Source organism: Fragaria vesca, linkage group LG3 (assembly GCF_000184155.1).
Source record: "Fragaria vesca subsp. vesca linkage group LG3, FraVesHawaii_1.0, whole genome shotgun sequence".
Classification (NCBI taxonomy): Eukaryota; Viridiplantae; Streptophyta; class Magnoliopsida; order Rosales; family Rosaceae; genus Fragaria; species Fragaria vesca.
The window spans coordinates 21,492,009-21,507,257 of record NC_020493.1 but is presented as its reverse complement, the minus strand read 5'-3'; positions in this window follow the sequence as shown (position 1 = coordinate 21,507,257).

The window sequence follows — 15,249 nt, the reverse complement described above, 5'->3', positions numbered from 1 at the left end:
ATATATCCATTACCATACAGATGCATGGCGGCATGCAGTTAATTAACTAGCTAAGGTAGGTACATCAAAAACACAGAAAGATGTAGGAGCAGGGCCGGTCCTAAAGGATTCAAGACCCAGTGCGAAAGTTAAAAATGTGCCCCTTATATAATTTTTTTATTCAAAATATACCAATTTTTTTGGGGTTTCATATATCAAATTCGTACATCAATTTTATGTATCTCATATACATAATTTCAGAAAAGAAAAAAAAAACAGAGGAAATTTAAAGCAACATTTTTCAACATCCAAAATGACAGAATCAAAAAAGAAGAATTTAAAAATGTGAAGTTCAGAGCAACCTTCGGTCCAGTCTTGTGAAATTAGATTATATATGAGAGAAGATATGCAAAATTGAGAGTCCAAAATTGAGAGAGGATGGAGAACTTTGCATGATTGTGAGAATGTGAGCAATTTATAGAGAGTTTTACAATTTCATCGACAAATGAAGTAAAGACTATATATGAGATTGGGTTGTGGTCTTGTGAAGAATATCAATCGTCAATCGACAACGAATCTTCTCCATAATCGATGCAATGAGTATATGAAATTATGAATTTAGAAGAAGATGAAAAAATTAAAAGAAAAGAAGAGTGAACGGAAGACATTTTTTCTAAGAAAATCAAGAATGACGCAATAGGACATAACTAATAAGAATAACTAAATAGAAGTCTAGAAGATTGAACGACAAAAGAGAAAATGTCTTTTGGGACTTTAATTGTGTTTTGTTTTTTTCTTTTATATTAATATAATTATATATTAATATATTTAACATATTGAAAAAAAAAAAATTAAGGCCCCCTATGTTCCTAGGCCTGGTGCAAGCGTACTGCTTGCACTGCGCCAAGACCGGCCTTGTGTAGGAGTAGAAGCCATCTATCTCATCCTCTACCTTTCTACATGACTACAACACACAATCCATATAGGTATCAGCAGTCATCTTCTTTGCTTAACTTGCTTTCCTCGTTCAATTAAGACTGTGAGTCAATATTTTCCTTAAAACTACAAAAAACCACACATGCAGCCATGGATTAATGTACTAATTAACAAATGGCTCTGTTTGGAGTAAAATCTCTGGACTAAATAACACGGTAAACACCAGATGTTAGGACCTAAAGAGATCGAGGTTGGTTCATGTCAAATAATATACGGTTGCTAGCTGATATTAATGTCGATCTCCTTTGAGAGATAAATTGGGGCCATACAAGCCTAAGTATATAACAAATGCTCGCTCGCATAACAACTTAATAATCCAACAGTTCTCTTATAATTTCTGTATCATGAAGCAAAAAGTCAATATTCCTTTACCGTTTATATGCTTCGATTCAACTCCAACAAATTCTTTATTTCACATTAATCTTCAAAATCTTTATAAAAATGCGTATATCTCATGTACGAGATAGAGCTGATCTTTAACCCTAGCTTAAGACTTAAGAGCTATGCCAGCAATTCAATTGAAAAGCAAAGCATGGGAGCCTCAAGCTCTCTAGATCTGCTTCTACCCATGCCATCATTAAAAATGGTTTAGTCATGATGATCAAGAGGACAAAAACGTTGGGTGTGGAAGAGGATATACGAGCGAGTGGAATCAAAATCAGTACGTGGAGATATTAGAATTAATAGTATTCAGCAATGGCAAGCTCCCTTTTGCTTTGTGCTCCATGCGATCGAGCTAGCTAGTCCTATAGCAATGATGACAATGAGACTCATTTGGACAATTGGACGTATAGGATGTCAGGAGAACATCCACATAGGTAAGAACGAATCTGTTATTAGATTTTCGAGTGATTGCCAAGCTCTGAGCTATGCCTCTCTGTATATTTTCCACATACATGATTCCTCAAGATAAATTTGACTGCAGTGTGGATACATCAAGATAAGTCGAACAGGTGCATGTTCTTAACTGTTCCTAGAAAGTTAGCTATTGAGCTATATGATTATCCTCATACATATAGATCGCTAGACTATACAAAATACAACCACGTCTTCTCAGTTGGCATATCATCTAGTTGCTTTCGATGGACTATGCACTTATAAGGCAGCTGCAGATCATCTGGCTGGAAGATATATATATCACATATTAGAACGGCCGGGACAAAAGTGCCCCATGCAGCAAAGAGAGACCCACGACATGTTAAAACGCTATTTTGGAGTTTAGGGGGTGTTGATTTGCATCATGATCGACTAGTCAACTTTGAGCTTAATTTAGTTTCTAAATTTTGAGAATGAAGTGAAAATATATATATTGTGTCAAAAACCAATCTTGATTGAGTTTTGAGTCTAAGAATATTGTCTGTACGTGATATAGAATTATAACTATATAATGAGATCTTTTGTGTAGATTTTCTCGAAATTCACACCCAAACCTCATCCTTCAAACCTACATGCATATATAGTTTCTTGGTTCATTTAGGAAATGATTTCATATAATATGGTAGCTTATATATATTTTCTTGAGTATATAACTCTGGTAGGGATGGCAATAATCCCCAGCGGGTAGGGTACCCACGGGTATTCGACCCTAACGGGGAAGATATACGGGTATAAACGGGTAACGGGGATGGGGATCCTTAGTATTCGGATTCTTAAATCGGGTACGGGGCGGGTATGGTATTTTGATATTCGTCCCCATCCCCACCCATTAAGGATGAAAATATTATTATATATAATTATATAATTTTATTATTATATATATTTATATATAATTTATAAATAAATATTTATGTAAAAAAATTTGTAATTCTCTTAATAAACATTTAATGGACCTTCCTTTTTATTATATATTTTTATTCTCTTAATGAAATTTACCGGTATTGTTATGTTTTAACCAAGACTTATATTTATTTTTATTGGATTGAAGTATGAAACTTATTTATTTTGGTATTTGATTTTAATTTCATACTTTTATATAATTGTATTTCGTATTTAAAATAAAAAATTTAATTTAATACATAATTGTTAACGGGTACGGGTACGGGTATGAAAACGTAATCCCCAAAGGGTACGGGTACGGGGAATCTCCATTATCTAATTACGGGTACGGGGACGGGTACGGGGATGAAAAATGTAAAAAGGTATGGGTACGGTATTTTGATCCCCGTACCCTACCCTACCCATTGCCATCCCTAAACTCTGGTGTCATTATTATTGTAAATTTTATTTGGAAAGTAGTTACCCGATACACATATACCGTATGTAATTAAACCCTAAACCGAAGACAAATACACACCACAACGAAACAGAATGACCTAATGGCTCCCTCTTTTTCCTCTCTACCAAACTCTGGCCGTCATGACTCGGGGCTCTATCAATGGTGCAAATCACCATCACTATGCAGATCTTCATCCTCTGCCTCTTGCTGTCTTTGCGTGGCAATCTATCAACGGTCATCACCAATCCAATCAACCCCTGGTGTCTCTCACCTCTTCACCGCAAGCATAACTGAAGTGAAGGTCCAAGGGAAGACTTCTTCCCTAGCGAAGGCGTCTATGTTGTTTCCTCATCTAGGTTTTCTCCTAGATCTAAAACCAATTTAACATCTGATTGGATTGGTGTTGTTGGTACGAAGGCATGACTTGTGAAAGCAACGCATGGAACTTTAGATGGTAGCAGTGATGCTCAGGTCAACGGCGAAAACAACAAGGCTTGTGGCGGCAACAAAGGAGGATGCAATGTCGGCGTCGATGGCTTGGTTGCTGTAGTCTGTGTTGACGACAACGGTTACGCTACCGGCATCAATTCTGCTAGGGTTTTTCTGGGCCTTAGCAGATTGGGTTTGGCCCTACTAGACATTTTTTAAGTTTATCTATTTTAAATCATTAGCCTATTTGTCTATGCATCAGTAGAAATAGACTTACAGAATAAGTGAGCACGATTATTAAAAAGTAATCTATCCTCTGTACTAGGTGAGGTATGCCTCATAACTACTTGTCTATCTGTAGATGATAGCGGTAGAGTATGTAATAGCTGCTTTTAACATTCGTTTTACCTAAATTAATGAAAGTCGTAACTGACTCTTTCAAAAAAATAAATAAATAAATAAATACACACCACAACGATACATGCATGCCCAATACATGATAGGGTAAATTCCCTCAAAATTAAAGATCATCTCCGCAAAAGATCAATGTAAACAAAAATCGTTTGCTTAGCTTAATGAATCAAACAAATTAACAGTTAATCATGAGACTGCTAACTTTCACCAGAATTGTCTATTTGTTTAAAATGGGCTGAGCAAACGAATTTTGTTTACATTGATTTTTTTGCATAGCTAATCTTTGTTAGTTAATTTAACTTTTAAACTATTAAAATTATGATTTACATTGACAAAAGTATGTAAATAAGAGAAACCCCGAACGCACACATACATAATACTAGTCCGGACGCAAGTATTTTCTTTCCATAAATAAATATGCAGGACCTTAACAGAAACAACCACGTAGATATATGTCCTCCGTAGGTGATTTCTCTAGAGACAAATCTTAAGGTGATTTCTCTAGAGACAAAATCTCCCATAGATATGTTTTCTTTAAGTATGTACACAAAAAGTACACACGTCTAATTTTAATGCTACAGTGAACAATAAAAAGTTCATATTTAGCAGAACAAGTATGTATTGAACTCTGCAAACAACTAGTGATAAATGTTCTACAGGCTGACATTGTTTTACTTCCATTACGTGTGACTTAATTTAGACCATACGGCCGATATCCAGAATATCTAGACAGAATGAGCACAAAATACACAAACAGCCAATACCGGCTTCCGATCTTGATGTTTTCAGAAGTCGAGGATCGTATGACTAGCTAGCCTGAAGATAATCACAGACCCCGACATGCAAAATCGTTCACAAAATCGCAACATATCCACAAGATAATATTGGATCGTCACAGTGATCGAGAGGTGTCTCTTCTGTATGCATGTATATATGGTTCCGATTGGAAGAGGCCAGCAAATAATAGGGAGTCGTGTGCTATGGCCACGTTTGCCGAATAATGGAAAAGAGTTGGGAATCAAATTCCTGAATCCTGAAGCCAAAAGATGTTTTGGAATTACCCCACGAAACAACACAGAGAACTAAACAGATTCCAATACTGCTCCCAGATATCCAGAATGACTTATGTGCGGCAGCAGCTCCATAATCCATGTATATCTATCCAGATTTGGCCAAACAGAACAGTGCCACCTTTTATAACGCCGGCTGACAATTCGATGGCACATCATTCCAACCTGTCTTGCCATTTTTGGAGCATACGGCGGGGATCGATCATGATTTCATATACGGATTCGTGCTGTGCCTAACTCGACCACGCCTTAGCTAGCTAGCTAGGGTTTGGTTTTACCTAATAATAAGTGGCTAGCTAGCTAGCTAGCTGGAAGAAAATGAAAACCATGCGTACGTGGATTATGAATCATCGACGTCTATCCCGTATGTGCCTTCTTAGTACTTTCGCGTGCTTAGGCTGCTGATAGTTTTGTTTAGGGGAGATGTACGGGACTCTTTATGATATGAATAATCATAGGAATCTCTATTCCTTCTATACCTACTAACGATGAGTTTGTTTGGGGTTATATAACTCTTGGGAACTTCTCTATAAAGTCTGCAACTTGGATGCAACTACAGGATGGCCAAAAACATGATCAGATGGGGCTTATTAGGAAGCTTTGGTCTCTAAATATTCAATCAAAAATGAAATTCTTTGGTTGGCTTCTTTTCAAAGGTAGACATAAAACAAGGGACAGACTATCGCGTTTTGGGATCAGATGTGATTTGTAATGAGGATAATGAAACAATAGACCATTTATTTGGTTACTGCAAATTTGCAACTTCTGTGTGGAATGCAACTGCCATGACTCCTCCTACTGACTGGGAGGAATGCCTTATTAAGGTGGCTCGTAAATGGTTTATAGATAATCACTATGACTAATCTTTTTGGGAAATTTATTGTGATAGACTTGTTGGCAGATATGGAAGGACAAGAATGATGTGGTTTTTAGGGGCAAAACCCCTAGATCCAATGCCACAGTAGCTGCTGTTGTAGCTCATCTACAGGCTATGAGTAATACTCAGAGTGATCCTAGTTCAACTAAGAATTTGAATACTCCTGGCACAGATTTGAAATGATCAGGTGGTCACCACCCCCTAATGATAGGGTTAAAATCAATTTTGATGGCTTAGTCTGGAGGAACTCTGCAACAGGAGGATTCGTAATCCGAACCCCTAATGGCAATTCACTTGTTGCAGCTTCTTCCAATTTCGGAATTATCACAATCTCAGTTACAGAAGCCCTTTCACTCTGAAACAGCCTCATTTGTGCCAAGGAGAGAGGCTTGTCCAAAGTGGAGGTTGAAGGAGACTCGAAGCTTTTCATCGATGCAGTTAATGGCACTGTTGCTACACCCTGGAGGATTCTCAACCTAGTTCAAGAAATTAGAATTTTGAGGAACTCCTTTGATTATATTAGTTTCAAGCATGTTTTTAGAGAGGCCAATTTTGTAGCTAATGTTGTTGCAAATTTTAGCCACAAAGTAGGAGATGTTCGTTTCTAGGAGGAGATTGTTCCTCTGGAAGCTAGCCTAGCGTTGTCTTTTGACTCTATAAACCGCGGGTGCATTAGAGGCACATCCATTTAATCTAGTTCTTTTTTTTATCAAAAAAGAAAAATGATATGAATAATACTAGAACGAGAACCATCAAGGCACCAACTACAGTCCACTGTATGAGAAACTGACCGGAGCATGATATACACATGTCCCAGAACTACCAAGTCTACCCACATTTCTCAGAAGAAACAGAGACACACTCTGATGTAGGGTTGCATATCTGGGTCTCGGTTCTAAGACCGATCAAACCGATCCGATCCGAATAATAAGGTGCGGATCAGATCCTGGTTAGTAAAAAACAAATTTTTTTTTATCCGATTTGTTTCAGGAAATTCTGGTTCGGATAGGACCCTGTTAAAAAAAAAATACAAAAACCCAAATAACCATTAGATTGAACTAGGTTTATTGTAAGCTGTTAGATTGGTAAGGTAAGAAAAAAAATTAAAACAAAAAAATGAATCTCCTTCGCCAGTTTGACCTAATCCTAAAGAAGTAATTGTTATTGGTATATATACCGCAAGCATAAGCAACGACCTCGTAGACCGTTTTCTGGCCACGAAGGGCCCCGCCCCCGACATACTTCCGGTAGACCGACATCCAGGCTACCTCGCTATGGTGAAATATTATCCGTACCACATCGGGAAGACACCTTGATAATAGTTATGTGTAGTAGTTAGTCCCACATTGGAAATATGTAAAAGGAGGAAACCTTCCTTAGCTATAAAAGGAGGGCTTCCCATATGTAGAAAGCTCTCTAGCTAGCTGGCTGCATGATGATCTCTCTCCCGACCCTAAAGGCATATTGGCCATGATAGTTGATTCTAAAGTGGACGTAGCCATGTCCTCTGATGGCATGGTGAACCACTATACGTGCTTGTCTTTTGCCCATGATATTTATTGTTCATGTTCGTGTTCCACCGTAATTCTACATAGTCTCCGGGATTATGCAGAAACATTTGGCGCCCTCTGTGGGAATCAGTACAAAAAGTCTTGTTGCCCTGCCAGTAAGCTCATGCAGGCCTGAACCATCTCAGGCCCAACCCATTAGGAGGCCATATGCAGGCCCATGCCACTAAGAGGGATGGCATGACCCGCCCGGTCCTTTTATCATCGGGATGTTGCCAAGGCCGAACAACAAACTCCAACCACCGTCCCAGAGATGATTCAGCGAGACCCAAGGGTTCCTCTCCCGGTGGCAGCCTCCGGTTTGTTCCAAATCGCCAGAGATCTCTGCCGGCAGCCGTGAGACCCATCCCGGACCCTTGTCCGCACAGTCCAAGGAGTGACCCTCCCGGGTTCCCAATCGGTAGCCAGCATCCGGGACCTTCTCGTCTTAATGGCAGTCGATGATCTCGATCACGATTTCGTCAAAGTGCGGGTGTGCAGCCAGCTGTAACTCACCGGGATCTTCGACACCACTCAGGACCGGCTTCATGAGCTCCTTCGGGTCAAGTTCATCAGTTAGGGGCAAACGGATTCGCTGGGAGCCCGTTTTATCATGGTCGAGTTCAATGCCAGACTCGATATCGAAATAAGCAACCAACAGTTACTTTGCCTCCGGGATAGCAGAGTCCATGTTCAGGCAAAGCAAGCTTATGTTCCCGGTTGGTCAGATTCAACAGGAGAGGGAGTTAATGTGGGAGTTGGGATCAGACCTGACCGAGGGACTGTGATCGGCCTCGATCGACTTGGAGTGGGTCACTCGATCTGCTGGCATCATTCAACTGCAGATGTGTTCGGTTGGGTGCCCACTGAAAAATTGCTATGGACACCCATCCGGCAGCAGCACCTGTAAGCATATCAGCTTATAAGAACTTGACAAAGACTTGTTTACTGATATTAGAAACACAGTATAAATATATATAATGTGATTTGAGTTTAAGACATGTGTAAAAGCCTTAAGATAAATCTGTAGATAAGCTTTACATTTGAATTTGAAATCTAAATTGCAGTTGAGAGCAGTTTTATGACAAAGCAGTTAAGTTTGTGGCAGTTTCTTTATGGATGAAACTACCTACAATATGCTATATATATGTCTGTTAGTCCCTACTTATGCACATCTGATTCTCATACTTAGTCCCATTACTAAGAAAACATAAAGGTGAAATAAGAAGAAGGCTGAATGGATAATCAAAGTGGTTTTGGTAAATTCTGAGTTCATATTCATATATTCATGTTTTATGCATATATAGGATAAATATAGTGTTTGCAATCCTAAGTAAAATTGACATATAAACACAATGTTAGTTTACATGTATTGATCTAATATAGATTTAATTAAAAAAAACTTACAATTGGTATCAGAGCGACTATGCTTAGATCAATTGCATGTAAAAGAAACTTTTTTCCTTTATAACTTGTATGCTGGGAATCTATATGTTTAATCCACATTAAGCCAGAAAATACATGCTTATATATTGCAATATATATGTATGCTCGTTTATATGCCTATTCATCTGATGCAGTGATTTATATTATATCTTTTATATGAATATGCTGATGTTATAAGTGATATGAGTGATATAAATGGTGTATGCATTATGTGTTGCCATAGTGACCTGAAATGCATTGAATGAAATTTTATGTATCATTCAGTTGATCTTTTGAACATTTGTGCTGCCATAGTGGCTTTATGTTAGAAGATAAACAGGACTGCAACAATTCCATCATCAAGAACAGATCTTAAACTTAAAAACTTAAAATTAAATTTATTCTGGTTTCCATAGAGACTCAGTTTAGACATTTGGTTTTGTGATCTGGTATGTGTAAAGAGTAAATGAACATTCATATCAATAAAGATGTGTACACCACAAAGGTTGTCAGAGTCTTGAATTTGATAAGTTTCATATCACTGTATGCATATACATTTATATACTATATTTGGGACATTCAAATTTTTCTGGTATCAAGTTACACTGGATTAACTTGTTTGATCTTTTTTCACATACAGCTATGCAATTTCCAATGTCCATAAATCAGATTGAGCATCTGAATGGCTCAAACTTTCAGCAATGGAAATGTGACATAGAACTTAATCTGGGAATCTTGGATTTCGATCATGTGCTGAAGGAAGATCCACCATTAGCATTGGCTGAGAATGCAAGCACATATGCGAAAGAGAAGAATGATAACTGGTACAAGCACAACAAGATGGTACTGATAATGATCAAGAAGAGCATGATCAGCAGTGTGAGGGGTAGCATCCCAGATTCTGAATTGGCAAAAGTCTACATGGATTCTATTGCTCAAAAGTACCTCATCTCCAACAAAGCTGAGACTGGAAGACTCATGAAATCCTTCATGAGAATGGAGTATAATGGAAAGGGCAGTGTAAGGGAGTACATTATGAAGGGGTCCAATATTGTTGAAAGTCTGAAGGATCTTGGTATGATTGTAGAGGAGCCTTTTCTGGTTTACATGTTGCTTAATTCTCTACCTGATGAGTTTGATCAACTAAAGTCGTTGTATAAGACTCAAAAGGAAAAGGGGACAGTGAACGAGCTAATTTCACTTTGTGTGGAAGTTGAGGATGAAGTTAAGAAGAAGGGAAAAAGTGTGGCTGTGGCTGTGAATCTGATGTCAAAGGGAAAATTCAAGAAGTTTGGCAACAAGAACTGCAAAGCTAGTACCTCTGTAAGCACCTCTAAACCTATTAAGAAATTTGATCATGATAAAAGGTACAAACCTGCAGGTGGCATTAGGTGTTTCTTTTGTAAGAAACCTTGTCACTTTAAGAAAGATTGTGATGTTTCAAAGCTTGGCTGAAGAAGAAAGGTGATTTTCTTGTTAAATCTGTTTTCAAATTTGAGTCAAATGATTTTGTAAGTGATGATTCTTGGTGGTTTGACACTGGCTCACCCATTCATACTGTTAATTCATTACAGGGATTGTCAGAGATTTCCATCCCAAGCAGGAATGAAACAAAAGTTTGTACAGCAAATGGCCAAAGGGTGGCTGTTAAGGCTGTAGGATGTGTCAAGCTCAAGTTTAGGAATAACTATGTATTAGTATTGAACGATGTCTATTGTATCCCTAGTATTAGTAGGAATTTGATTTCTGGTTCTTAGTTTGTAGCAAACAATGGCTATAGTTTCTCAAGTAATAATATAGCTATGAATTTCTATTATGATAATAAGTGTTTTGGTGATTCAAGTTTGATAAGTGGTTATTGGCATGTTAATTGTGTTAATGTTTCTGAAAATCAAGCTGAGCATTATGTTTTTGCTTTAAGTAAAACGATTTCAAAGAGAAAATTTGTAGAATCATCTTTTCTTTGGCATAAAAGACTTGGTCATATTTCAAAACAAAGACCGAGTGAACTTGTGAAACAAAACATACTGCCTACATTAGATTTTACAGATTTTGAGACTTGTATTGATTGTTTGAAAGGGAAAATGACTAAGGCTAGGAACACAAGTTCAAAGAGGAGTGAATGTCTTCTTGATTTAATTCATACAAATATTTGTGGTCCTTTTCCAGTCAATACTATCTGTGGTAATTGTTATTTCATCACCTTCATTGATGATTTCTCTAGGTACTGTTATGTGTACCTAATTTCAGAAAAATCACAAGCTTTGGAAACTTTTCAAATTTATAAGGCTGAAGTTGAAAAACAAACAGGCAGGGTAATTAAGGTTATCAGATCAGATAGGGGAGGTGAATATTTTGGAAGGTATACTGAGCAGGGCCAACGTAAGGGCCCTTTTGCATTGTTTTTGCAGGAATGTGGAATTGTAGCACAATACACTACTCCATACAACCCACAACAGAATGGTGTTTCAGAAAGGAGGAATAGAACATTGATAAGCATGGTGAGAAGCATGATAGTGAGGTCTGCACTTCCAAAATTTTTGTGGGGAGAAGCATTGAAAACAACAAATTATATTTGCAATCGAACTCCAAGCAAGGCTGTGTTGAAAACCTCTTTTGAGTTGTGGTTACAAGCCTAGTTTGAATCATTTTCATGTTTGGGGCTGCAATGCAGAGATTAGAGTACACAATGTGGCAAATGGAAAGCTTGATTCTCAATCTGTAAGTGGTTATTTTATTGGCTATTGTGAAAAGTCCAAGGGGTTCAAGTTTTACTGTCCAAAGAGAAGTTGCAGAATTGTGGAGTCACATAGGGCCATGTTTTATGATGAACAATGTGATAATGATGCAAGTAAAGTGTCAAAGGAACCTATGGAAGCATTGGAAAGGAGTAACAAGAATTTTGAAGAGTGGTTTGTGTACCAGGATTGCAGTGCTGTTTCAATCCCAGTTCAGGACAACAATAATAATAATATGGCTTCAGGAAGTGAAACACTGGTGAATCTTGTTCCAGAGAATCAGAATGATAACGTATCTACACAACAAGCAGAAAATGAAGTTCAAGATGCTACTGTAATAGAGCAAAATATTGCAGGACAAGGAAATGAAGATCAGCAGCAAATGGAAGCAAGTGAAGTGCAAAACGAAGAAGTGTCTGAACCTATAGCTTTGAGAAAATCTTTAAGGATCAAGAAGCCTGCTATACCAGATGATTATTAGTTGTATTTAATTGAAGAAATTGATTTGGGAGATGAGGATGATCCACTTACAGTTGCACAAGCTATGCAATCAGTGAATAGTGCAAAATGGAAATTGGCAATGGAAGATGAACTTAAGAGTATGTCTCAGAATAATGTATGGATTTTGGTTGATAAGCCATGTGATTTTAAGCTGATTGGGTGCAAATGGGTGTTTAAGACAAAGAGAAATGCTGAAGGCAAAATAGAGAGGCACAAAGCAAGGTTAGTGGCTAAGGGGTACAATCAGAAGGAAGGTATTGATTACAATGAGACATTCTCTCCGGTTTCTACCAAAGATGCATTCAGAACTGTTATGGCTCTTGTTGCACACTTGAATCTCGAGTTACATCAAATGGATGTCAAGACTGCATTTTTGAATGGTGATTTGCATGAAGAAATCTACATGTTGCAGCTTGATGGTTTTGTAGAAGATGAAAATAAAGTCTGCAAACTGAAGAAATCAATATATGGTCTTAAGCAGGCATCAAGGCAGTGGTACCTAAAGTTTGACAAGGTAATCACTCAATTTGGTTTTCTGGAAAATAAACTTGATGAATGCATATATATTAAGACCAGTGGGAGCAATTTTATTTTGTTTATCTTACATGTTGATGATATACTACTTGCTAGTAGTAATGTTTGCATGTTGAAGGAAACAAAAGCTTTTCTGTTGAGTCAATTTGACATGAAAGACATGGGAGAAGCACACTATGTGTTGGGAATTGAGATAACCAGGGATAGAAAGCACCATGCTTTAGGTTTGTCTCAAAGAAATTATTTGGAGAAAATATTGCACAGATTTGGTATGCAAGGATGCAAGTCTGGAGATGCACCAATTTCCAAAGGAGATAAGCTGCATAAAGAGCAAAGTCCTAAGAATGAGTTCGAAGCAAAGGGAATGCAGAATGTGCCATATGCAAGATTAGTGGGAAGTTTGATGTATGCTTAGATTTGTACAAGACCAGACATCTCATTTGAAGTAAACATGTTGGCCAGGTTTCAATCCAATGCAGGGCATGCTCATTGGATAGCAGGGAAGAAGGTCTTGAGGTATTTAAAGAAGACTAAAGATCACATGTTAGTTTATAGGAGAAGTGATGAACAAGAACTTGAAGTAGAGGCTTATGCAGATGCCTCTTATAAATCAGATGTGGATGACTTAAAGTCTACATCTGGTTATATTTTCCTTTTAGCAGGAGGAGCTATTTCTTGAAAAACTTCAAAGCAAGGTCTCACAGCAACATCAACATTTCAGGCTGAATACATTGCTATTTTTGAAGCTACTGGACATGCATTGTGGTTGAGAAATTTTATTTCTCATTTGAAGTTGATTAAGTCCATTGAAAGGCCTTTGATGATTTGCTGTGATAATTCATCAGTAGTGTTTTTCTCTAAGAATAACAAGAGAACATCAGCTTCAAGAAACATTGATGTTAAGTATTTTTCAGTAAGGGAGAGTGTTAGAGATGGTGAAATTGAGGTTGTTAAGGTTGGTACAAAGGAGCAGTTGGCAGATCCATTGACAAAGGCACTACCAGTAGCAGATTTTGTCAAGCATACAAGGAATATGGGGATTGCAGATGAACTTTAAAGTTGGAGACTTCAGATGGCATCATAATCAGTTAGTATGTATTATGTTTTATTATTTAGTTGTGAAATTGATCAATAAGATTATATTATTAAGATTTCATCTTGTTATTAATCTGCACATTAAGTTGTACAACTTCATTTTGTAAGTCTTTGAATGACAATACAAACCTATATGCAGAACATGATGAAGTTTACGGTGAATATAATTTGCCTTATTTCTATTTAGTTAGAAATTTTGGTATTAAGTAAGACATTTGGTATTACTGTGTTTAGAATGCATTTATATATAACACATTCAGTTTACTGCTATTAAGTTGAAATTCATGTGATTTTAGCTTGTTGAGAGGTGATTTTGGAACACTGATGTCTATTCTATTCCTATGTTGTTCTTGAGTTCCTTGACATAAGTATTATTGACAGAATTTGCAATTGAAGGATTTTGAATTATTTAAGAAAGTTTTAGACTCACAGTGCACACTTAAGTAAATCATTGTTATATGTGATTATACTGTAATACATGTATTTAAAGGATTGTCAAGTTCAGTGGGAGATTGTAAGCATATCAGCTTATAAGAACTTGACAAAGACTTGTTTACTGATATTAGAAAAACAGTATAAATATATATAATGTGATTTGAGTTTAAGACATGTGTAAAAGCCTTAAGATAAATCTGTAGATAAGCTTTACATTTGAATTTGAAATCTAAATTGCAGTTGAGAGCAGTTTTATGACAAAACAGTTAAGTTTATGACAGTTTCTTTATGGATGAAACTACCTACAATATGCTATATATATGTATGTTAGTCCCTTCTTATGCATATCTGATTCTCATACTTAGTCCCATTACTAAAAGAACTTAGAGGTGAAATAAGAAGGCTGAATGGATAATCAAAATGGTTCTGGTAAATTCTGAGTTCATATTTATATATTCATGTTTTATGCAGATATAGGATAAATATAATGTTTGCAATCCTAAGTACAATTGACATATAAACACAATGTTAGTTTACGTGTATTGATCTGGTATAGAATTAATTAAAAAAACTTACAGCACCACCTCTCCGGGTCCCGATCATCTTCTTATCCCGGTGGCTCCAGCCCAGGATGAGATGTCGCCCGGAAAGAGGGGACCTGCCTAGCATTCAGTCTCCGGGATGAGCAGTCTCCGGGAAGCGGGTTTCAAGTTCGGGCCAAGCGTCTTCATGTGTCTGGTTGACCGAGTTCATGAGGAGAGAGTTGTGCGAATTGGGATCAGGCCCGATCAATTCGACGCCATTGATCGGGAGGCAGGGATCGGTCTGGATAATATCTGGTTCACCACATAAGGACGAGCTGGCTTGCAGATCCGTTGTTATCACCTGCCGGTTCCCGGGTCCGACCCGAGTAACTCTTCCGGGACAAGCTCGTCGACCGCCGGCCAGGAATGATTCGCCGGGCGCCGGCATGCTCTGCTCTCAGTCGGCATCG